The sequence below is a fragment of the Micropterus dolomieu genome, linkage group LG02, assembly GCF_021292245.1.
Source record: "Micropterus dolomieu isolate WLL.071019.BEF.003 ecotype Adirondacks linkage group LG02, ASM2129224v1, whole genome shotgun sequence".
Taxonomy (NCBI): Eukaryota; Metazoa; Chordata; class Actinopteri; order Centrarchiformes; family Centrarchidae; genus Micropterus; species Micropterus dolomieu.
In genome coordinates, this window is record NC_060151.1 from 15,857,944 (window position 1) to 15,881,863 (window position 23,920).

Here is a 23,920-nt window from a genome sequence, read left to right on the forward strand (position 1 = left end):
GGTCAACCTCACTTTGGTTGTCACAGTTTAACTGAGGGCTTGGTAGATTGTTAATTAACCCAACACCCTTGGGCTGAGACCCATGCGAAGACGACCGGCCTTTGCGTTTCAAAAATCACACAATCCGCAATAACATGTCCCCTCTTATGACAGTAATAACACTGACGCTCTTCTTCCTTCGGACTGGGATTCCTAGGAGGATTAGTCCGAGGTAGGTTTACACGACGGGAACTGTCTACAACCTGAGGAATAAACAAATTCTGGAAAGAGTCTGGTAGATCTTGTTTCTTATATATAAACTTATGCATAAGTAAACATATTTGATAAATATTTACCTTATCAATAGGGAGAACTTTAAATTTATTATAAAGAGGGGCCGAAGGAGCGTATCTATTTGAATGTGAAATAAATCTGAGATATTTTTTCTGTATAACTAATAATTTCTTAAGGTGGGTAGGATAAGTAGCTGCCCAAACAATGTTGCAATAATTAATAAATGGAAACAAAAAACTATAATATAAGGTTAAAAATGCTGATGAATGAACCAAAGGACAAACCCTCCTCAATATGCCCAACATTTTAGCTGACCTCTTAGATACAAAAATTGATATGGTTAGACCAATTAAGACCACTATCTATAATGACTCCTAAAAATCTGGTATGCTGAACCAATTCGATTTGAGTATTATTTATGAAGATCTTAGATAATTCAATTGGGTAATGTTTGTGAGTATTACAAAATTCTCTCGGGCAAACTCTGTGTAACTTTGCGTAGCCGGCTTCTTATGTGACCGAAACTTTTGTCTGTAAGCTTCGGGCACTAACTCATAAATTTGCAAAATTGCTGACTTAACTGTTTCATAGTCTGCACTGTCCTCTACAGAAAGAGCAGCTATAGCCTCTTGAGCTTTTCCCTGTAGCTTACACTGCAACAATAACGACCACACCTCAAGCGGCCATTTTAATGCCAAAGCTATTCGCTCAAAAACTTGGAAGTAAGAGTCCACTTCAGCCTCTCGGAACAACGGCACCAAAGCAATATTTTTGCCGACATCAAATCCAGGACTTACCGAGTCCAATTTGGATGAGTAGGGGAGAGAAGTTGTACCACCAGAACCCGCGGCCCCACCAGCCATAGCTGCGTTGGCGCTTTCTAGCTCCAACTTCCGCAGTCTCGCCACCTGGTCAGCCTCAATCTCCATTCTCCTCACTTCGAGTTGGAGTTGCCTCTGACGTTCTCTGTCCTGTGCTTCATACTGGAGACGGGCAAGGCGTACCTTGAGCCGCGCTTCTCCTAGCGATCGAGCACTGCTGGCAGAGGACGGATCAAACCTGGGCAGCGTGAACGGCGTTGCCGGCCTTTCACCTACTTTGTCTGAGTCCGCCACGTCCGTGGCAGAGTCAGGGGTAGGGGTGACCTCCCCTTTGGCAGCTGAACCAGCAACTGGGAACATGGGCTCTTTCTCGGGCGGTTCTGGCACTACAAGTATCCCCCTCTCAACTAATGCTAACCATAGCATAGGCTTCAACTCCTTTTTAAGAATGGTTTTGGGAACCGAGATGCTAAAGTGGGCTGCTAACTGGAGCAACTCGTCTTTCCGACACATATCAAATTTCTCTACTGAGGGCTGTTTTAGAAAGACCTCAATCTCAAAACGTGCAGCGGCCATGATTCCCTGAATCAGGCAAGCTGTACCTCGTTACCGTCAAGCTAGTCACTCAACTGTTACCAAGAACCAATTAATGCCAATTGGGATTCCTCTAGAAGGAGTATCCCGGACGAGCCCCCATATATGTTACGACCCCCTGTTGGTCTAGGGGTGTGGGGGCCATAAACATATAGGCACAACTGGTAGATCTTAACAAGGTAACTTTTATTGGTAACAGAAGAGATGTAGACAGGTAACAAAAAAAACAAAAGGAGGGTGGACGAGGGTGCTGCGAAAATAACAAACCAAGTTAAAATAAAAAGGTCCTCAAAAGGAGGCCTGTATCTATCGTTTTAGGCAGAGTTGATTCTTATTACAAAAGAACACAAAGAGCACAGCACCCACTCCACCTGGAGAAAACTAACACAATAGTAAACAAAACAATAAGTGAATTTCTCCACTGCACCCAATGTGGAGCTAACATACAAAGGTATGCAAATGTTTCCCTAAACACAATGTACAGCTAATAAGCAAGTAAGGTGGATAGTTCCACTAAACACAAAGTACAACTAACAGACAGGTTATGCAGTCAATACCAGCGGCACACAAGTCAACAGGCGGTGACAAGCTGCCTGGAGCAACAGGTGGACTCTCCTTATGAGCCGGAGGTAATTAACGTGGTGACGAGCCATTGGTTGAGTGGAAAACAGAGGGAACCAATGGGCGGTACAGATGTCACCACCCCAAGGGGACCTACTTGGTAAATCTGCGGGGCAGGCTTTACAACGCCACATTCACAGCATTTTTTCTCTCGTCACTGAAAAAGAAAATAAAAAATTAAATAAATAAGGATAAATCAAAGAAAGTTATCACAAATATAAGTATTTACTACTAGTACTAGTACTAATTAAAAATAAACATGCTGTCAAATTATGAAATATCAAACAACAACTACTACTAAACATACTCGGGGTACTCCTATCAGGATTTTTGAGGCCAATCACCATTTGCTGGTCACAGTATTGTCTGATTACTGTGTCTATAATGAAGCCTGCAGAACTATATTTTTATTTAAATATCTTTTACAACAATTTATATTAATTATTAAAATACCCTTTAAATTGCAAATACAACCAATATAAAAGCCGTAGCTTAACCTTCTTGCAAAAAAGTGATTGCAGCCTCAGAATGGTTATTTATGTCTGGGTGAGCCATAATTCACCAAATATAGCTCTCATAATTGAATGATTCAGTCAATAACTAGAGGCTGTTAGCACTTTTTGTCAAGTGCAATACTGCATAATATAGGTTGTACTGGCCATTTACAAAGGTAGGTTATTTTAACAAGGACTGTCTGTATGTCTGCTCACATAAGTAGTGCAGCGAGACGCTGCAAATCCAAATCAGTCTGCAAAAGGAGCCTCGCACCCCATCTGAAAAGGCTTTAGATGCACCAACGCTAAAACTTGTGGCCACCTACGTGGCAGTTCTCAACAACAAATTATTTACGGTCGCCAACGTATATTTGGCAGAGAAACCGAGAGACAAGACAAGGAGACGGCAGATGCGTGGAAACTCCTGCTTTCTATATTATCATTTTTAAAGAAGCTTGCTATATTATAGCTGGGTCTGGTCAAGTTATTATTTAACGGCAGGAGATCTCCCTTTGCAGACTCCCTCCTGTTTTTAAACATGAAAGGTAGTCAAATTTGTAGGTTGCACAAGTTGTAAAAACTACTGGCACTAACTCAAAAAAATGGTTGCAAAATGCAAGAAAACATTTTAGACTGACATTCTGTGGGAAACACTGAATACCCTACTACAGAACCCTGCCCTGTGGGGCAAAAAATGTGAACATTACTCACCACACAAACGTGAGCCCACACTGAAAGAGCTGACTCCACATGACATGTACGGAATGTGAGTTTAGTGTCCATCTGCAACAACCAAGAGCAACATAAATTAACGTTACCATGAAATAAAAAGTAGACCATATGTTAAAATCACAAGACTTTCAAGTCAAACTCTTCCTTCTTGTTTGATGAACAGCTAAGAACCATTTAAAAAACACATTTTGTAGATAAAGTGACCCTTTGTCTTTTCTAAAAGGTTGAACTTACTCAAAATGTATCATCCAACTTAAAACATTAATGCAGCTCCTGGCAAAGCAGTATTTTGGGTGTTTGCGCGCCGCCCCCAAAGTTGTTTTTTAATCTCTCCAGTTAGATTATATAACGTTAAACCCAGTTAGCCAGTAAACACAGGAAAACACAACCATACACATTCTGAAATCAAGTATCTCTGGCTAACTATGACTAACGTTAGCTCAAATTACTTTAACATTACCTTGTTAGCTCATAGTTAAAACAAACTTTATTTAAATTCGACCAAAACTAAATAAAACTTGCCAAAACCTTCTTGTTCCAAAAATGCCCAATTTCAATTTGCTGCAACAAACCTCTGATTCGTTGAACCATTATTGTATTCTCTCTGTAAATTACACGGTGCACGCTGTCTCTCTCTAACGTTACTGTTTCTCTCTTACTGGTAAAGTTACTCTGAGCTACGCAACCGTTTGTTGCAGGTGCTTAACGAGCGGTCAAGATCAAAGCGGTCCCCGCATTAGTCTCACTTTCATCTTGTAAAATCTGCTATTTACTTTGCTCTCTTCGAAAATGGGAGTCCCACATTATTTCATTGTGGTTACCAGCAGGCTATTAGCAAAGCATACTTACAGAGTTGAGCGACGGTGGAATCGACCCAGGGCGAGTTGAGCTGGAAGCCGCAAGAGGGAACGTGGAAAAAAGGGCGGACTATTCTTTCTTCTTCCCGAAATGCATTTGCACCCGTGCGTGAATATCGCGAGAAAAAATGAGAACTAATACATTCACTTGATTGACTAACTTTATCCCAACATGAGCTAAATATGTTTGTTCACACTTTCTGCATATAATGTGCAGTCCACACAATGCTATCACGTTTTACTTAAGAACATAAAACCCTTCAGTAAAATATACTAAATCTAATTTGATAAATCTAACAGGTGACCAGTCTCCCTTTTTTCAGTGTAAGCAAAACTGGCAGCGGAGTCACCAAGCGTGAAGACGCAGAGAAGCCAGTTGCGTCATACCTACCGAGCTAAGCTAATGCTAAATTGAAGCTTGGAAGCAAGCTGAATCATATAAACGAGATAAACGAGCGAATCCTCTCCCCCTTTTGAGTGGGACTGGTGTCGAGTCCGTGAATGTTCTTATTTGAAAACTACTGCCGTTACTGCAACAACGGTCTGTGTGGAGTTTGCATGTTCTCCCCGTGTCTGCGTGGGTTCTCTACGGGTGCTCCGGCTTCCTCCCACCATCCAAAAACATGCGGGTTAGGTTAATTGGTGACCCTAAATTGTCCTTAGGTGTTAGTGTGAGCGTGAGTGGTTGTTCATCTATGTGTGGCCCTGCGATGGACTGGCGACCTGTCCAGGGTGTACCCCGCCTTTCACCCGATGCCAGCTGGGATAGGCTCCAGCCCCCCATGACCCTGTACGCAGGATAAGCGGTTGACGATGGATGGATGGAATTTTTGTTAATTTAACTTTGAACTTTGAGTTTATTCTCATTGACTTTTTTTTTCAACTTTGATCTTCAATGGCTTTGAGCTTTGACTGTCTAGATTTGTAACATGAACTTTGATTTGATCTATAGCATTTAACTTTAAACCCAAGTGTGACTTAATTCCATTGTCCTATTTTTGCTTCTCATCCTAAATTTTATTTAATTTTTTCAGTTTGGTCATTTAAGTCTGACTTGAAAGTCAGCTTACTCCAACCTGACATTTCTCTCTTTTTCCAACTAGTATACACACTAGCTGAAGCCCTGCTTAACTGACTGGCACAGGTCTGCTGTACCAGCAAACACCAGTAGTCCACTTCTGATTTCCTTAAAGCAAATTGTATAACAGAGTCCTTCTTTTCTCACGCTTAGTGGCAAGCAGTGGGGGTGACCCACTGGAAAACTTTGATCCCATCTTGGCACACATGACCGAGAATTTGATACCTGGCTACTCAAGCAATACAACGCACCGATGCGGTGGACCTTAAAACAATTTTTTGCAGAGCTGGTAACAACCGCTCTAGCCACTTCCTCAAAGGACAAAGCCTTGTCCCAGATGCTAGGAAAACTAGCTATTGTAATGTCTGCCCGAAGCACACGCACCAGCTTGAACAGCAGCTTGAAAGCACCAAACAGTCACTAAGTGAAGCGGAAGAACGCATCACTGAGATACAAGCTCCTCGCCACCTACCAGAGGAGGGTGGAGTCGATGAGGAGAAAATTGAGCTGAGACCAGTCAGCTTGAACACTCACTCTTTCAGCAAGAACAGGAGTTAGAGTGGACTAAAAGTAAACTTAAAGACACAACTGAAACCCTTGACCAATCAGAAACCCTCCTTAAACAAGCAAAGGGGGAAATTAAAGAGTTAAAATTACAAGTCAAGGTTCATAGTAAACTTAGAGAAGCTGACCAAAATCGCATACAAGATATGTGAAGACAGCTAGAGGATAGGGACTGAGTAACCCAATCCCCGCTACAGCAGGAAAGCAAGGAGGAGGAGCTGGCTAATACCAGAAGAGAGTCCCAGCTCTCATGTGAGATAGCCCAACATACTCCCTCCTATGAACCACTCCCACCAGAGAGAGACAAGGCTCGCTCCCTTTTGCCAGCCTCAAGAGGATGGTCTCCACGACCACTCCCACAACTAATCCCACAGGATCATATGACAGAGCGCCAGGTAAATAGGCCTCCACCTACTCAGGTGAAGACGGCTTATTCCCCTCGGCTGCATCCGCTGCGAACTGCGGACCATGACTTAAGCCCCTCTGACAGGGACTTAGACAAAATCGCTCGCCACATAACACGCTTCGAGCCTGAGGCTGCAGGCTCAAATGAGACTAGTATTTATCTAAAAGATATTGAATACTACTTGCGGAAATTCCCTGCTGCCACCACTGACAACAAGATTTACCTGATCAAGGTGACATCTGGTAGAGAGGTCAGCAGCTTTATTGAACGCCAGCCTAGGTATGTCAGACAAGATTATGACTCACTCTGCCAGGCACTGGTAGAGGAATATTCTGACTTGACAGCACAATCAGGTCTAACAGCTGCACTTGCTGTTAAGCAAGGGAGGCCGGAACCTCCTCAGCAGTACTACAACCGCCTCAGACAAGCGTACTTTGGTACCAAAAATGAGCCAGAGATGGAAGAAGAGTTAAACTTCAAATATCTCTTTATCCAAAACCTCCATCCCACTACCAGTCATCATCTGTGTGTATCCCACTATAGAGACACAAATAGCGATAACACTGAAGGTGTGTCTGACACACCCACTTTTAGTAAGGAGGACATTAAAGCGCTCAAGCGCCTGCTCCAAACCCTGTCCAAAAAGTAAGACGACAAGGCAGAGCACTTGGCTGCAGCTGCTGCAAAGCCAAAGTCCCCTTCTCCTGACACTTTGTCAAAACAACCGGCACAATCACACAGATGGACTGAGAGAACCACTCCCTCCAGCACACTCCTGGTGGTACAGTCCGACTCAAAAGAGAATCCTCTCACAGAGTCCAAAGTCACTCAGGGCAGTCCGCCCTCCCAACAGTTCTTGTGTCACCTGACTGAAGGGAATTTCACGAAAATTCTACCTGCCTGTAACACTTGAAAACACTCTGGTGCATGAAGCACTTCTTGATTCAGCCGCAGACATCACTGTAATGTCGTCAGCTCTCTTCATGAAGCTACGGGCTATGACCCGCTCCCACAAAGACCTGAGACTACAGACTTGTGACCTTGAGGTCCAGCCATACGGCCCTGAGAACTTCTATTGGTCCCATGGACCTCATCCACCCGGTGTATGTCTCACCATTTGACGCCATACCTCTGCTCATCGGCAAAGACCTCCTTAACCGCTTTGAGCCACTGCTTGACTTTCAGAACTTGACGATCTGGGCACAGGTGAGACAACCCCTGCCTATCTCACTGTCTGAACACAGAACGAGAAACCTGCTTCTGTGCTTTAATTACCACCTCAAATGATGCACTGATCCCCAAAACCATTCCACTGGATTGGCCGATCAGCACTAACACTCATGACTGTGCGCTCAGGACTCTAGAGATGGGGCACACGCCTTCTTCCTTGTCTCCTGACCTCTCTGAGAAGGAAGTGATCCACACTGAGCCTTCAAAGGCTACTGTCAGCCTTTCTTCTTTGCCGCTTACCAACAACTCTGTTTCCAGAGTTGAACTTACCAATGACAGACAAATGGGTGCACAAACTGTCACCGCTTTTTCTGTCAACACTTCACTAGGGCCATCCTCCGTGCCTTTGCATAAATGCATGAGAGGGGGGGTCAGACACCACATATAGTCATCCTACAGCTGAACTTGACACCAAGTTTACAGCACTAGGCAAACAAGGTGCGGTTAAAGACACACCCCAGCACTCCCAAGCGGATTTGCTACCCACCCATCCCACCCATAGGACTTGCAATGCCACCAGAGCCCAGGCAGCAGGCATGTCTCTGACAGCCGCCCCTGCGCCACAAATCTCAGTCCCTGACTCTCTCGGTGACTCTGACTTAATTTGGCTTCAAACTCTTGACCCTGTGCAAAATGCTCCTCTGCCTTTCTGATGCAGAGCCCGTCTCCAACAATGAGCTTGATTCCATCCCTGGCTTGAAACACCTTTACCTGGTGCGCTCTTCTTTGCATGTCGTCAAGGGCATTTTCTCGTATGTCTCAGACACCCGCACTTCACCAATGTTCGTGGTGCCTCAGAGCCACAGGGGGGTGATGCTCATGCATGCCCATGACTCACCTTACAAAAGCCACAAAGGATTCAAAGCAACACACAATGCACTTAAACAAGTAGCATATTGGCCAAACATGCAAAAAGATGTACCAGACTACATCAAAATCTGTAAGGTTTGCTGCCAGTCTCAACCAGCAAAACCATCACTCAGAGCCTCCTTACAACGGAGAGGCATTTCTTTTCCCTTGTCACACCCACAATTTGACAAGAGGGAACCCCTAACTGAATCAGCAAAAATAATTTAGACAGCACACAAAGATGCAAAGTCTATTATGACCAAAACGTGTCTCATAAAAAGCTCCGAGTGGGGGACAAAGTTTGTCACCACATCTTTGCCCCACCAAGGAAACAGGACGGCCAGAGAACAGGAAGACTTGCACACAAGTTCTCTCCCCACTAGACTGATCCTTCTGTGGTCACAGACAAACATTCACCTGTTCTGGACAAAATCAAGCTTCAGAAAAATCCCATGGGACTTGTCGGGAACGATAATGTCCTAATAAATTAATAATTAACAGAAATCCTCAACAACTAGGGACGATAGCTGCTAGTGGTTAAAGGAAGGCCATATTAGAGTTCACGTGCATGCCTTGTAAAACAGAACTTGGAGGCCAGGTATCTTTTACTTCGGTCCGCCACCCACAGCTCTAGCCACTATTCTGTGTCTCCCTGTTGCAATTTCACCTACCACTAAGAAGTGGGGGTCTCTAACCAATTTTTAAAAAACATTTCACCCACCAGGTGGCGCTGCTTTCAACCTGACCACTTAGTCACAAGTGGGGGTTACTCTGTCCAAATTTATCGCACCCTTAATCAACTAAGAATATCTGCTCCAGAGCAGACATCTTGTTGCAGCAACTGCAGAAATAGAATATCACACAAAACAGTTCCTCTCAGGACTAAAAGCTGCTTCTTCTATTAAAATTTGTTTTTCTCAAGGGCTAAGACACTCAGTCAAGACAGTTAGCCTAAATCAGCTAAACAACCCTCAAGCTCACTGCAGGTTATGGTTCTGAATATCAAAGAATTTTCTGTTAAATAATGTTGGTCATGCTCACACTCGACTTGTCAGTTTGTGTTAAGATATTTAATTTAATTTGCTTTTGTTTGTTAAAAGTTATCAGACCGTTAAGTTACACAATTTTAATTCAAGAACGACCAAGTTCTTTTTTTGAAGCTTTATTCGTCGAGCTAACTTACACTGATCCCTGACGCCCGGATTTGCCACGTGGGCCGCCAGCAGTAACAAAGGACATCTGAAAGAACAGCCTAATTGCTAGACTGAGGATGTTCAACACTTGAGGGTTTTTCTTCATTCAAGACACGGAGAACCCAGCTAGCGTGGGGACCCGTGCAACTGGCCAAGGCAGGCCGCCGACCCACAGTAAGGCAAAACAAGGCATTCTGTAATCAGTGATGTCCAATAGTCTGTTAATCCATTATCTTTAGTCCATAAAAATCCTAGACAAAGTTAGCTGAGTTAGTATCATCTAACTACTTTCATTAGTTCTCTTCCGCTGTGTGAGTCAAATTCTCCCACAATAGAACCCCACATTCTCACTGTTTAGCCATTGTTTATTTCTTTGATGTATATTTAACCGTATTTTTATGTCACCTTAGTTAGTTAATAAATTTCACTGTAATCAAAGGAATTGTGTGTCTGTTGCCTATTAACTCCAAGTCCCTGTCATGAGAATTTACCCCTTCGATATGAGACTGACTGATTAATTTAAGATAATTGAGGGATTGTTAACTAACTGATCACTACTGAATAATTGTATAATTATTAGCCATACCCAGGGAATCCTGAGACCCTGGGCGAACGGAAATGGAAAATTAAGTTACAAAATGGCTCCAGATAGGCACATCTAGACTGTGTTGATTCCACACATATAACTAATTTATTTGTTTATTGGTATATTTCTGTCCAATCTTAACAGAGACTCATGAAGCTGGGGGTGTGTAAGGTCAGCCAATGTGCATAATTTCTTATTACTGATAATATAGGAAGTGATGGGATTCTGGCAGGTCAAATGATAGTGAATGTGCCTCTAAATAAATTATATAAAATCGGGATGACCCCGAATAGTCGAAGATTCGAAGCTTCGATGGGAAAAGCCTAATTCAAATGCCAGCTGCGTTATGAAAGAGGATCATACACCTTTTGCAATATGGGGAAGCTCAAAGTCGCATTCTACATAGAACTACTGGTTTTCTCCCAATAAGTTAATATACAGCCTAATATAATATAAATATCAACATGTAATGCTGTAAATAAAAATGTGAAAAGAACTATTTAATAATTATTTTGAGAGTGTGAAAATAAATCCAGATTTGTAACCCTAACCCTTAAGGATGGGAGCATCAAGAGTGTATGTGTGGTCAGACAGAGAGACAGTGCACCAGCTTTGCTGTTGTTGAACAACACAGAGAATATTATGTCCTTTTTAAACAGTTACTTGGAATAGATCTGCGAGGACCGCTATGTGCATGCAGCTGTCGACCGAACGGCATGCACACAAAACTTGGCACAAGGCAACACTTGATAATTGTGATTCGACTATGTAAATCCTTTGGGTACAGCCCTAATATATTCCATCATGTTTTGTGTGTAAGCATACTAGATATTTTGCAAGATTTTCTGCACCCAAAAGCAAAGTGTGGTGAAATGAAATGTTCAATATGCACTAGGGATGTCACCATAACAGAAATGTATTAGTCGACACCAATGGCCAGTGAAATTCCATGATTCTCTATACCAAATTCGATAACACGTTCAACTTCAACATACACTCCTTGAATAAATTAACAAGTATAGCTCAATAACTGTAAATTAAAAAAACAGTAGAGGCTACACACACACTGGCAGACCCACATCTACTCAGACTGCAAGCAGTAGTTTAAATGTACTGAAACCATTAGCTGTTGCTGCAGCTGCAGTTGTCGCCATCTTCCGCGTGTTTGATGATTCATGTTAACTACGATACTTACAGTACCTAAAAAAAAAAATGGGTACCGACATGTTTTCAGAATTTTGGTATCATCTTGGTACCAAAGTATCAGTTCCTGTGACATCCCTAGTAGGCCTATGTACAGTACTGTACAGTATTTTATGTTCTAAATAGCTCAAATAGTTCAGGTCTTTCCATAATTACATACAACCTTTTGGATATGCTAAATGTAGTGGAAGTCAACATTTTTTGCATGGTCTGACTGAAATTAAACAGTTTAGTTGCATAGAAGTATGGAAGTAAACCATAGGAGTGTGTGTGAAATGGAGTATTTCAAATCCATTTCAAATCTGTTGAGAAGGTAAATTACCTGTCTGCTTTCACCAACATCTCTCTGAGTGAGAACAAAGTCGTTCGATGGTGATTAAAGCAGCAGCACTGACATCTTATTCTTAGTCACCCTGCACTCTGCTGTGGCTTTAAAAAACACTCCCCACAGATAAGCTACTCATGCTAACATCTCAGTCATCAGGCACATAAACAGACACAAACACCGTCGCTCAAGTTATGTCTTGCACGGACCCCTGTTAATTGAACTCCAGGATCCCGTTTCCAGTTCTTGAGTTAGGCCTCATTCTTGAGTCAGATTAAAGCAGGGCTCAGACTACAGGAGTCCCCCTTCCAACTATTGGGGGAGAAATCAGGTAAAATCTGAATTATTCCATCAGTACTTTCCGAGCGGGACCACAACAACTGATGACAGAGTCATGACTACAAGGAGACTGAAGTGAATGAGAGGACTTTATAAATGGCGACCGTGAAACAACAACCAGCTACTGTGCAGGTGCATTGGACAGTTGAGATGGAGGTAAGGCTCATTGATATGTGGCAAATCATGACTGCCTGTGTAGTGCGTCTTCCAAGATATATAATAACTGTATGGACAAAGAGAAGAGCTGAGGATCTTCACCTCTGCTTTGAATGTACCAGGTGAGAGAGAAATGGAGAGGTCTGAGAGAAAGACAGAAAGCTAGTCAGCTAGCAATCGCAATACATTAATGTTAACTGTAGCCATTGAAACATGACTGACAAATTGCTTCATACGGTTTGATAGCTACAGGAATACGAATTATTATTTAATGTTACAATCAGAGCAAGGACATGACAAAAATCACTGCTTCCTCTAAATTGTTTTGTAGTAGCGTTGGCAGGGGAGTTTTTTTGTTGTTTGTGACCACCATTGCAATCTTGCAATGTGTGACGTTGATGCACCATGTGGTGGCACCAGGGTGGGGTTCAGTGACATAAAATGCTGACTTTAATGGTAAGAGTAGTAAGGGTATAAAGGGGTAGGAGTACATGAGTTTTACTTCTTCCTACCTCCTTTTTGCACATATAAATAGAGGTTTTTAAGTACTGGAAAGTATGGAGTTTTACGTTGTTGTTCATTTGTTTTTTACCACTATTTTTTGTTTCGTTTATTATTTTTTAAATTTTATTTACATGTTCAAAATAAAGATATCAATCACAGTCCAGAATTTTGGAACTCTTGCCTTGTTTCTAAGTCAGAAAATCTACTTTTTGTGCCACATGCTGCCACTAAGGGCCAGGGCTGGATGTAAACATGCTTCCCATTGATGGCAACCGGGCATTGTAGGAACTGCCATTTCTCTGCGAAGTCCTTGGCATTTGCTTGCCCCTCCTCCTCCTGTATGCAAATATAAGAATGATAGATGTGCAATACAAGTGAAATACCAAGTACATTGACAAATGATTTACAATTCTCAAGGTGAGAGATTTCTCCTCACCTGCAGGACCTCGCATATGTCTTTCACTCTATCAGATACAGTAGTTGCCCCAGTCCTATACTGGAAACCGGATTGATTTGTAGGTTTCTCCTTCAACAGAGGAAAAAAAGCATTACTGCAAAATGCAAACACAAGAGACACATTTGTTACCTATATAAACTTGAGCCTCTACCTGGCAGTAATTGCTGTGTGGTGATCAGTGGTCCGGCTCTTCCTAGCATTATTTCAAATTTGTCTGAGGCCATCCACAGCAACTCCTTGCAGCCTGACTTGTCCTCCAACTAAACACTATCGCTAATACTATAATAATATAAAATAGCAGCAATTATTTATTTGCATTATAGCAGCACCATTCTACATAGCAACAGTGAACAATATCACTTTTAAACTAGCTAGCTAAACATTAGCGTTGCAAGCTCATGTTAGTCACAGAGCAGCTGATGGTGTTGCCAAGCAATGGTAAAAATTCTAGCCCTTGAGGCTAACATTAGCTAGCCAATTACCTAATCTGGTCTCATGAAATATACTATATATAAATTTGTAATTCTGATTAATAATTCAATTAATAACTATCACCAAAATTACTAGTCGATTGAAGGAATTGGAGCTCTACATAGGAGAGGTTGGCAATATATTCATTCTTATGCAACATTAAAGATTCAGCACGCATATATTTAACAAGTTAAACAAAGCAAAACACACAAGATGAATCTAATTAAAATAGAATAGGAATAGTGCCAAGTTAAAAGGAGTAAGTTAACATGCAAAGACTGTGTCTGTGTGTAGCATTACTAACAACAATGTAGCGGTGGCTGAGAACTATTGTTACATTATAATCTCTCAAATTACGTCACAATCACAAAACCTCAATGAAAAACACGTCAACGTACATTGATCAAAAGCTAAACACTCCAGTGCTTATCCAAGTAATGTTACAGTTAAGCTTTGTGAAGCTATATAATTGCCCAGTTACCAGTCTATTAAGGAAGAAAATTTGCTTAGGTGTGCAACAAAAATTTTACTTTAAACCTCATTTACGCCTGGTTTTAACATGGAGTCTTTGTCTGGATAAGGAAAAAAACACATCTTAAGGCCAGGTGTGAATGCATGCAGACTGAGCTGCACCTGTTTTTGTCATCTATGACAATATCAGCTCACATTAACAGCAACACCAAATAACAATCAATCCATAAGTCATTTGATTGTACTGATTGAAGATGGTCAATAGAAAAGATGCATGGCAACAAGGCATACTGATTTTCCTCAGGTTCATTGTTCTGCACTAACACTTCAAAATGTATTTCCCTTGAGGCATCACTTCAACACTAAAATCAATCAACTTTAATTGGCGAATATTTGCTCAATAGAGGCCCAAATAAAAACTAAACTAATAAGAAAACAATCTTGGAAGATGTAGATTTGCTTTCTTTCTTCAGCGTCATTTGTCTGTTTGCTGCATTTCTACTTTATAACTCCCTATTCTTTTATACGCCAATGCTATCCTCATTTGTACTTGTCTTTCAAAAAGATTATGCATTCATTTCTACCACTAACTGTAATGGTTTCATGTTACTTCTTGTTTTAGAGATCTTGCTTTTATAGATATTTTTTACACCTTTAAAAAACACAACCAACAGGTGTAATATCAGCTCTTGTTTCCCTCCTCTTCCTCCGCTGCCTGCATGGCAGGGCAAAATAAATTGGAAACAGAAAAGTGAGAATGCTGGGAAACATGGTTTATATGGCAGGAATATGTCATTGTTGAATGTAGGTGTAAAAGGGCAGGCTGTATTATAGCTGGAGGAAAAAATATCCCCTCATAATTTAGATTCTGTGTTTTTGTTTTTTTTGCTTTGCGCTAATGGGGCTGTCAAGGTGAGTCCATCAACACAGGGGGAAAAAAGAGGAAAAATGTGCAACCTAATTATAAAACTGTGTGTGTGTGGAACGTGCAGGTGTGTGGAAGTGAGAGAAAGCAACAAAAGCCTGTAACAGAAGAGATAAAAAACAAAGATGGTCGCTGCATAACAGCGGAGTACTTTTCAGGCTGTCATGAGTGATGAGCGGCACCCACACGTGTCATGTTGAGTCATACTGGGAGCTGTGTTGCAGAAAGGAGCTGTGTCTTCCAATCATTTTGTAGAACAGAGATAGTGTATGTGTACCTAGTCAAAAAAAGAGAGAAAAAGCATTTATTTGGTTTTATAATTTTAATTGCGTCTTCCCAAAAGTTCTCTTTCAGCATTCCACTAAAATGGAGGTGTGGTAGCAGAAGACACATCTTCCATTTAACCAGACTCCCGTTTTATTCATTTTGTGTGTCTATGTATTTAGTTTAGGCTTGTAGTAAGACTAGCAGAGCTGTCCACGTATGATATATATGAAGAATAAGTTGCTTTTACCGCAATTTGAACTATACACCTCCAGACATTGTCCCTCTCTCTTAGTAACTCATTCACACTAGTTGTAGAGAGTGATGGTTTAGGGTTGTTATAGATAAGTTTAGGGTTGTTATAGATAAGTTATAGATGATGGAGTCCTGTAGCTTTGTTTTTATTGCCATTTTCATTCCTTTCATCATGATGGATGTCTCATGATGTTGCTGTGTTTTGAAGCCGGTGTATACCACATGTTTGAATTTCTCTTCTGCCATTTAAATGCTCTCTAAAAAAAAGAAATATCTGGCACAATGGCATGTGTACAGAAAATAAACGCTTCATCCATTAGATCAGAGCAATTAGTACTATTACCCACAGTGTGTGATGCTGAGGGTGGCGTCTGCGATTCAGTTGTCATACATCATATTTATAATTACAGAGACAAATGTGTTTTTAAACACTAGAGGGTGCTCATAGCTCTCTTCAAACCAGCTCACTGAGCCAGATTACTTTGTTGCTTCTGAAACTGGCTGGAAAAAAACCCACCCTTGTACACACACACACACACACACACACACACACACACACACACACACACACACACACACACACACACACACACACACACATAATTAGCTATGCCAGTTGTGACATTTTTTAATTAAACAGTTGCTCTGAAAGTATTGCATTACCATTGCATCTTCATTGTCAGGAAGCCGATCCTTCTTTCCGTGTTGTTTTTGTCAGCTCCTTCCTCCAGTGGTGCTTTTTGCGTATGGGACATCCCTCCAACCCTGCTTAACATAGTAAGTGTCAATATGCAACCACGAGTGTGTCTGTACCTCAGGCTTTGCCTTTATGCAGGGTTAGACCATTTATGTCCAAGTGTCTGCATTACTGTTCCTGGAAAACTGTTTCTGATAACCCAAAAAGAGACAGCTTTGTCTGAATATGGAGCCACATGCAGCTATCCTCTGAGACATGGCATTGCTCTCCTCTCTCTCCTGGCACACTGCTTCCCACCCAAAAGAAGAGCTTTACTGAATATGGGCAGGGACCTGGTGCTGCCAATGGGCACACCACTGCGGTCCAACAGCACCAGAGAGAGGAGGGAGAGGCAGAGGGGATTGGGAGAAAAAGGCAATACTGTAAAACCAGCTGCATGTCTAATAACACACTTTATACTGTATTTTAGAATGTGATTAAGGTAGAAAGGATGCCGTGCAGAGAAATTGAGAAATAAAGTCTGGAAGTTTGTCAATGACAGAGTAGAAAAAATGTCAGGGGAAAATGACTCACACTACTATGCTTTTGGTGTCTGTATCCAAGGCCGAGTCCTGTTATGTTGATATACAAGTATAGCAGTGCTGTGTGATAAAACCACAGCACTGTGTCCCTGCCAAGTCCCAATCTCTCTCTCTGTTGGTTCTCCAGCTCCTACTTGGTATCCAGCAGTTCATTTCTTCCATAAGCGAGCCCTTTTATCACCACCTGCCATTTGCTTTTCCCAGGCTGACATTTGATTAATTGACAAAATGATTCACTAGCAAATGTCATTCACCACACAGACTGGGGTAAATGGGATGGAAGATATTGAGATTTAATTGTCTGTGTACAGTATGTGTATTTTTCATCTGCTCAACACCCAGCACATCAGATATCCTGTTAGTTGATTCTTATCATGACCTATCATCTAAACTGTAGCTTTCTTTGACCAATTTTCTTGGACGGATGTGGTGGTGTTTTAAATGGCAACCCAAACTGCACATGTGTAATGAACATGCAATTACATGTAATATGTGTATCAGTCACTGATAATAGAGCCTAGATGACCATACATAGCTATAACTATACTTAATCGAATGTAGGTATGAATAAGGATTAAAATAACATGGTTTATTAGATTAACATAAAAATGAAGAAAGGACTTGATGTACCATAGGGTCTCTGTGATAAAGCAGACATGTGGCTATGAACAAGCCATAACCTTTCACTGCCCATGTTAATGTATGAACATGCTCACACTGAGCGGACAGCTCATGGACCTGCAGAACTAACTTTAGGATTTGACACAATACTGTACTACTGTGACTGTGCAACCTCTCTCCCCTATTGGTGTATTGATATAAAGAGGTTCTAGTCTGCTAGTCACAATGCAGGTCCTGGGAGCATTACAAATACTACACCTGAGTGCAAAGAACTTCAGAGCTTAGTGCTCTAACAGAGAAAAAAGAAGATGATCATTTGTATCGACTGGGTGGAAATGTGAGCGTGCTGGTCCGTTGCCGGGGGGAAATGGTGGGGCAGCTTGAGCCTCTTCAAAGCAGAGTAGCGAACACTTTGTAAGTAAATTACTCTAATGATTCAGGCAGTGGAGATGTAATTGCCAGCAGGCAGGGAGGCATGGCTGAAGAGGGCAACTTCTCTTTGGTACAGAGAACGGTTTCACTCAGGATATCCTTTTGATTCAATGAGCGATGCTGCATATGCAGTAATAACATAAATTACATACCTTATTCATTCATTCCTATGCAAAAGTTCTTTTTTTGCTCGCCTCCCGCTGTGAGCAGCGTCAGAGGGCAGAGTTGGTAGTCTTTTCAGGGTATTGTTAAAGTTAAGAAGAAGAATTAAAAGCCTGATCAGATGCATGCATCAAGTGCTTCTTCCTGGAGAACCTTGGTCAGCTCTGCATCAGCCTGCACTCTTTTTGGTACACAAGAGCTGATGCTTGACATCATCCAAGACCTCTACATCCTCCATGCAACCATAATATCTCGGACCCAAGATGGTGGCCTTTCTCTGGAGGTCTTAGATTTCAGGTGGGCTGTATTTCTCAGTCAGTACCCTGCGCATGTTTTCCTTTATGTTTGCTGTCAGTGCAGTGTCACTGGGGTCTGGTGATAAAAGTTCACCTTTAAGAAGTCCCAACACAGGCTTTACTGAGGACATAGTAATGTATTTTTCCCCTGTGAAAACATCCGTGAAATCAGCCACTGGCTTCACTGCTGCATTGATGGATTCCAACACAGAAACAGCTTGGGTTGTGACCATGTGTTCTGGCAGGGAGTTCTAGCTCCAGCACCCGCTCCATCATTTTTAGCTTGGTGCCCCATTGTGTCACCCCATCCTGTGGGAAAGGTCACATTTTTTCATTTTTAATTAGTTAGTCTATCAACTTTCTTCATCAAATAGCATTTTGTAAATTTCCATTATTTATCACAAAAAACTGTACATATTTATTATAATGTAACCAATGATTTAATACATACACCCCTTAACTATTTTGTGTTGCATATTACTATCAATGATTTATCAATCACTCACCAGTACTAGACTTTGTTGGGGGTGATTGGCTTCAGTATGTGCCATCCTCAAGTCTCTCTTCTTTTGCCAGCTCAGGTTAAGGGTGTTGACAAGATTTGATCCCATGGCACACGCTGTGCAATCCTTGTCACTGTCCAAGAATAAACTGTGAGGAAAACAGAAAAAGAAGGGAGGGGAAGATGAAGTGAATATGGGAAACAAGAGAAGGGAAATTTAAGTTAATGGGAGAAAGAAGAGAGGAGAAGATGAAGTGAATAAAGGAAAAGGAGGAGGGTATGAGAGAAGAGGAAGTAGGGGCTTTCTCTGCCAGGAGAGAGCTGAGCTAGTCTAATACATTAATGTGTTGAATTGATCTCTGTCTCTTCCCTCTCTGTTTCTTTCCTTCTTTCATGTCACCCCATACTCTTTCTCCACCACACTAACACACCCGCACACACACTCCAGGACCCTGTTTCACAAAGAATCCTGTATGCTATTGGCTGCCTAAATTGCCTCTCAATTTTCATTTGGCCCTTCGATTATTCTATGCGCCTGCTCCCCTTGTGCTCTCTCCCAAACCACTAGAAGCGTTGCTTGTAGGCAGATCGATGGCACACAGCCACAGAAGGAGTGGGAGAAGGAGTGACTGTGGGTGTTCTGTCTCTCAAATTGCCCTCCCTCTGATGGTTTTCTGCACTTCTTTTTCAAGATAGAGACTAAACTTTCCCCAAAATACTCCTTTCTCCTCACTCCCACTGTGTCTAAGACAGTACTACTTATACTACACATACTAAATGTGATACAAACAAGGTTGTAATGTGCTTCAGTGTACCAAGATGTGTACTGCTTTGCCTATGCTCCTTATTCTACACATATAGTACTACTATGATGTGTGTAGTTTCCATAATGATTCTATATATATATATATATATATATATAATCATGCTTAATGTGTAACCGTATAGAAAGTTAATTGTATTCTTGTGTTATTGAAAAGAAACTTGACTCAATTTCCTGATCAATAACATTACTTAACGTTACATCAATTAACTGGGTGTAAACCAGCTTTTTGGGTAGTTTGCTAAAGAAGGGCACAAATTTGCACTTGCATCAGGGGCGGCATGCGCACGGGGGTGGTGGGTGTGTGATAGCGGTCGTCTTATGTGCATGTGTTCACTCGCACAGTCTTCACTCAGTTAAAAACTTGGTAGCCTAGGACTTTACAAGTCACGGTGGATATTTTACAAGCACGGACCAGGTAAAGCAGCGGTGAAGACACAGGGTGCAGATGTTGGTTTTCGTGTTGTTTGATAGGCTGCGTCATTAACAAGTCCACAAGCGGCTCACCTGCTAACCTGATAACGGATCGTGGGTGGAAAAATATGGAAAAAAGAAGACACTCTTATGTCTGTGTGTCTGAGTGTGGGGAGAACAGAATTCCGAGGACAGTGCGAATGTATAATAATAATGGTGATTAAAACCTGCTTTTACATGGCAGTATTATGTGAGAAAGTACAGGAAAAAAACAGAACACCAGAGGAAAACAGAATCCCATGCAAAAAGGGAGAAATAAACAGGACACTCACCGTCAGCCGGGCTGCCACCACAACACAAAATACTCCCAAACAGGGCAGAGGTATTTTTCTTGTTTGCTAGTCCTGTAATGTTATACCACCACTTGCAGTCGCAGATTATTTCATTGAGTAATCGGATAAGAAATAGGCTACTTGTGCTCAACTGCGTAACTCATATCACTGTAACATTACAACCCAAACTCACGGACTAACCAGTGGGAGACCACTAACAACCATTGCACGTTTATACATTTACAACTAGAATTGTGCCTTACCCTTGCTGGCCTTTATCTCAACTAACAATCATGGTTGATGTCAGTTGCTAATGTTACCGTTACCTTTCAGGTCCACTCCCTGGACTTCATGCGTTGACTGGGTGCTTTCTACTCAGAAGCATTGCCGTACTGAGTTGTACAGTGTGTGTTTTCTTTTAGCCTGAAATGATCCCATACTTTGGACACTCTCTGTCTTTTTCTCTTTATCTCTTCTTGGTCCCTCGCTATTTTCACTCTCTTCCTCCACTTTGCAATTCACGCCATCAAATCAAGTTGTCTTCACCTGCCCACAGCATAAGTTTGTTGTGCGACAGTGATAATCATCCTTGCGAAACACTGCACTGTATAGTTATATGGATTAAATGAAGCATCGATGGAAAGAATTGGCCTAAAATACAGTAGGTTGACTTGTCATGCCCCCATTCACTCACAGTTGATAGTAAGATGACTTTTTCGATTTGTGGATATTCATTTCTGTTTTGCAGCAGTCAGAAGCAAGAATTTGTGTTTTTGCAGGACATGTGGGGCAGTCAGCGAATCTCTGTCATTCAGCGTGTTGGCCCCTGTATGTACTAGTCACTGTCTTCTCAGTTTACACCACCTCAATGGGGCCGATCATTCACTCGCACGGCTTCTCTTACCACTGCTATGCAGACGATACGCAACTCTACCTATCCTTCCCGCCAGGCGATCCCACCGTCTTGGCGCGGATCACGGACTGTCTCTTGGACATATCTGCATGGATGAAGGCTTGCTACCTTCAACTAAACCTCTCTAAGACTGAACTCTTGGTCATTCCAGCCAAGCAATCTATCCACCATAACATCACACTACAAATTGACGCCTCAACCATCACTCCAACCAAGGTGGTGAGAATCTTGGGTGTCATGATTGATGACCAGCTGTCCTTTTCAGACCATGTTGCTGCTGTCTCTCGGTCATGCTGCTTTGCTCTATACATCATAAGGAAAATCAGGCCCTACCTCACTCAGTATGCCACCCAGCTTCTGGTACAGGCCATGGTTATCTCTCGCCTTGACTATTGCAATGCCCTCCTAGCAGGTCTTCCAGCTTGTGTGGCGAAACCCTTACAAATGGTTCAGAATGCAGCAGCACGTCTGGTTTTTGATCAGCCCAAAAGGACTCATGTCACTCCATTACTCAGTGACCTCCACTGGCTCCCCGTGGCCTCCAGAATCAAATTCAAGTCACTAATGCTTGCATACAGAGTGACTACTGGGTCTGCACCCATCTACCTAAACTCTTTAATACGAATTTACGTTCCTTCTCGGCCGCTACGCTCCTCCAATAAACGGCACCTGGCTCTGCCATCCCTTCAGACAAAGCAATCCCAGTCCCAGCTATTCTCATCTGTGACACCACAATGATGGAACGAGCTACCATACGCCATCAGAGCAGGGGCGTCCCTCTCTAACTTCAAGAAGCTCTTGAAAACTCATCTCTTCCGAGAACACTTCCTTATAACACCTCTAACTCCTAACCTCTACCATGCACTTTCTGTGCTCTTCTTCTTCTATCCCCTACAATTATCTTGTATTGATTGCACTTTTTTGTTTTGATTGCACTTTTTGTTAACTCTTACTTCCTTCCCTAGGTATTTACCCCATTGATGTGATATGTACTATGAGCTCTTACTAGTATTAATTGCTGCTCTTACTAGTATGTATTATCAGTTGTAGATCTGTATTTGATGCTCTGTTGATGCTTGTATGTTGTTCCTCAAATGTAAGTCACTTTGGATAAAAGCGTAAATGTTATAAAACAATTGTCATGACCAAAGCAAAAAAAATTTAATAAGGAAATAAGTGATTATGTGTGGGGGTCACTCTTCCGGTCTGTTCGAATCTTAACCAGATTGTAGACCATATCATCAGTAAAGTGTTGTTTATTTAATTACAGCTACAGTAGTTTGACGAATCACCACAACTAGCTCACAGACACAGATGTGATTAGCACATAGGAACCAGGTGTACAGGACCTGGAGTCAATAATCCAACCATAACGTGGCAGTATAGTGAGTGATGTGGAGCCTATTTGAAGACCATAGTCTTATGTCAGTGTCTTAATATGGCTTATGTATGAATGTATAAATAAACTCATACTTGGTGTCATAACTGTGACAGCTTGAATAACAAATTTGTCTTCCCTCTTCCATCCTCTGCTCTTCAGATTCAGTAATTGTGACAGCTTTGAAACAAATATTTAAACATCCAGCAGATATTGAGAAATGTGGGTATCCCATTGGAGTCCTCTGGCTTGATACCCATCAACTGTACCCAGAAAACTTAAAATAATGAGCCAAAAGCTGCAGAAAGTTTCAGACTTGGGTGTTCATTCTCAGTGGGATCGACACTATCAACCCTCTTACGGGAACTCATTAGATTCAGTGTTCATTTCAGAGATGTTGCTTAATTGAGCTTTAGCTATCATTACCTACTTGCTCCCTTCCATTTTTCTCCTCCTCCTCTACCGTCTTCTTGGCAGAAGTTGTTGTAGCGCAGCCAGAGGCATTTAGATGCAGACCTAATCGCTTCACACCACATGCTCCACTTTACATTTTCCCATGCTTGGGTCCTACCCACACTTTTGCAGGGACACTGTGCCTGTAGCCTGGGGGCACTGCTAGTTAATGTGAAGAAGTCCAGTTCAACCACACACAATATTTGACATGAAGAGAAAGGAGTTTCTTTCTGTCCTTGGAGGCCATAAGCTCTCTTTGTGTAAGAGAAGGTTGTTTAGATGCTGCTGTTGGTAAAAAGGCGCATATGATTTAAGACTGTAGGGTGCATTGTCAAAGTGACTCATTTATCACATCTGGAGCTGTACGTGGACAAAGCATGGAAAAGTAGTGACACCAAGGAAACATGAAGCAGAGAGAAAAGAGGTAATTTGTTTAGGTAGTTTAGACTCATCAACCTCTTTTTCTCTTCACCTGAGCCTCACCCAAGGCTCTGCCCAGCAGAACCCGCCAATTACACTAGGGCACTAATGGTGTGTCTTCCTCAGAGTGTAAGTGTATATGCATGTTATGGAGTTGTTTGTGTGCGTGCGTGTGTGTGTGTGTGTGTGTGTGTGTGTGTGTTTGTGCGTAGAACACCTGAGAGGCAC

At 42.0% G+C, this 23,920-nt stretch overlaps 1 protein-coding gene and 2 long non-coding RNA genes across 9 annotated transcripts in view; 1 reads left to right on the forward strand and 2 right to left on the reverse strand.

Moving 5' to 3' along the window:
- LOC123983556 (P2X purinoceptor 7) overlaps positions 1-23,920 on the forward strand; it is a 54,355-nt gene that overhangs the window by 2,617 nt on the left and 27,818 nt on the right. The window contains exon 1 of one of the 7 annotated variants that reach the window (XM_046069830.1): positions 9,865-9,886. The exons of the other annotated variants lie outside the window; for them this stretch is intronic. The gene's annotated coding sequence lies outside the window, so the exon portion shown is untranslated. Of the gene's footprint in view, positions 1-9,864; positions 9,887-23,920 lie in introns of those variants that run through there. 7 annotated transcript variants of the gene reach the window in all.
- LOC123983590 lies at positions 2,398-4,432 on the reverse strand. The gene is made up of 3 exons (XR_006828223.1): positions 4,385-4,432; positions 3,515-3,586; positions 2,398-2,466 (listed from the first exon to the last, which is right to left on the reverse strand). It is a non-coding gene; the product is annotated as an uncharacterized LOC123983590 (long non-coding RNA).
- Positions 13,026-13,662, reverse strand: LOC123983594. Its single transcript, XR_006828224.1, has 3 exons — positions 13,434-13,662; positions 13,262-13,351; positions 13,026-13,161 (listed from the first exon to the last, which is right to left on the reverse strand). It is a non-coding gene; the product is annotated as an uncharacterized LOC123983594 (long non-coding RNA).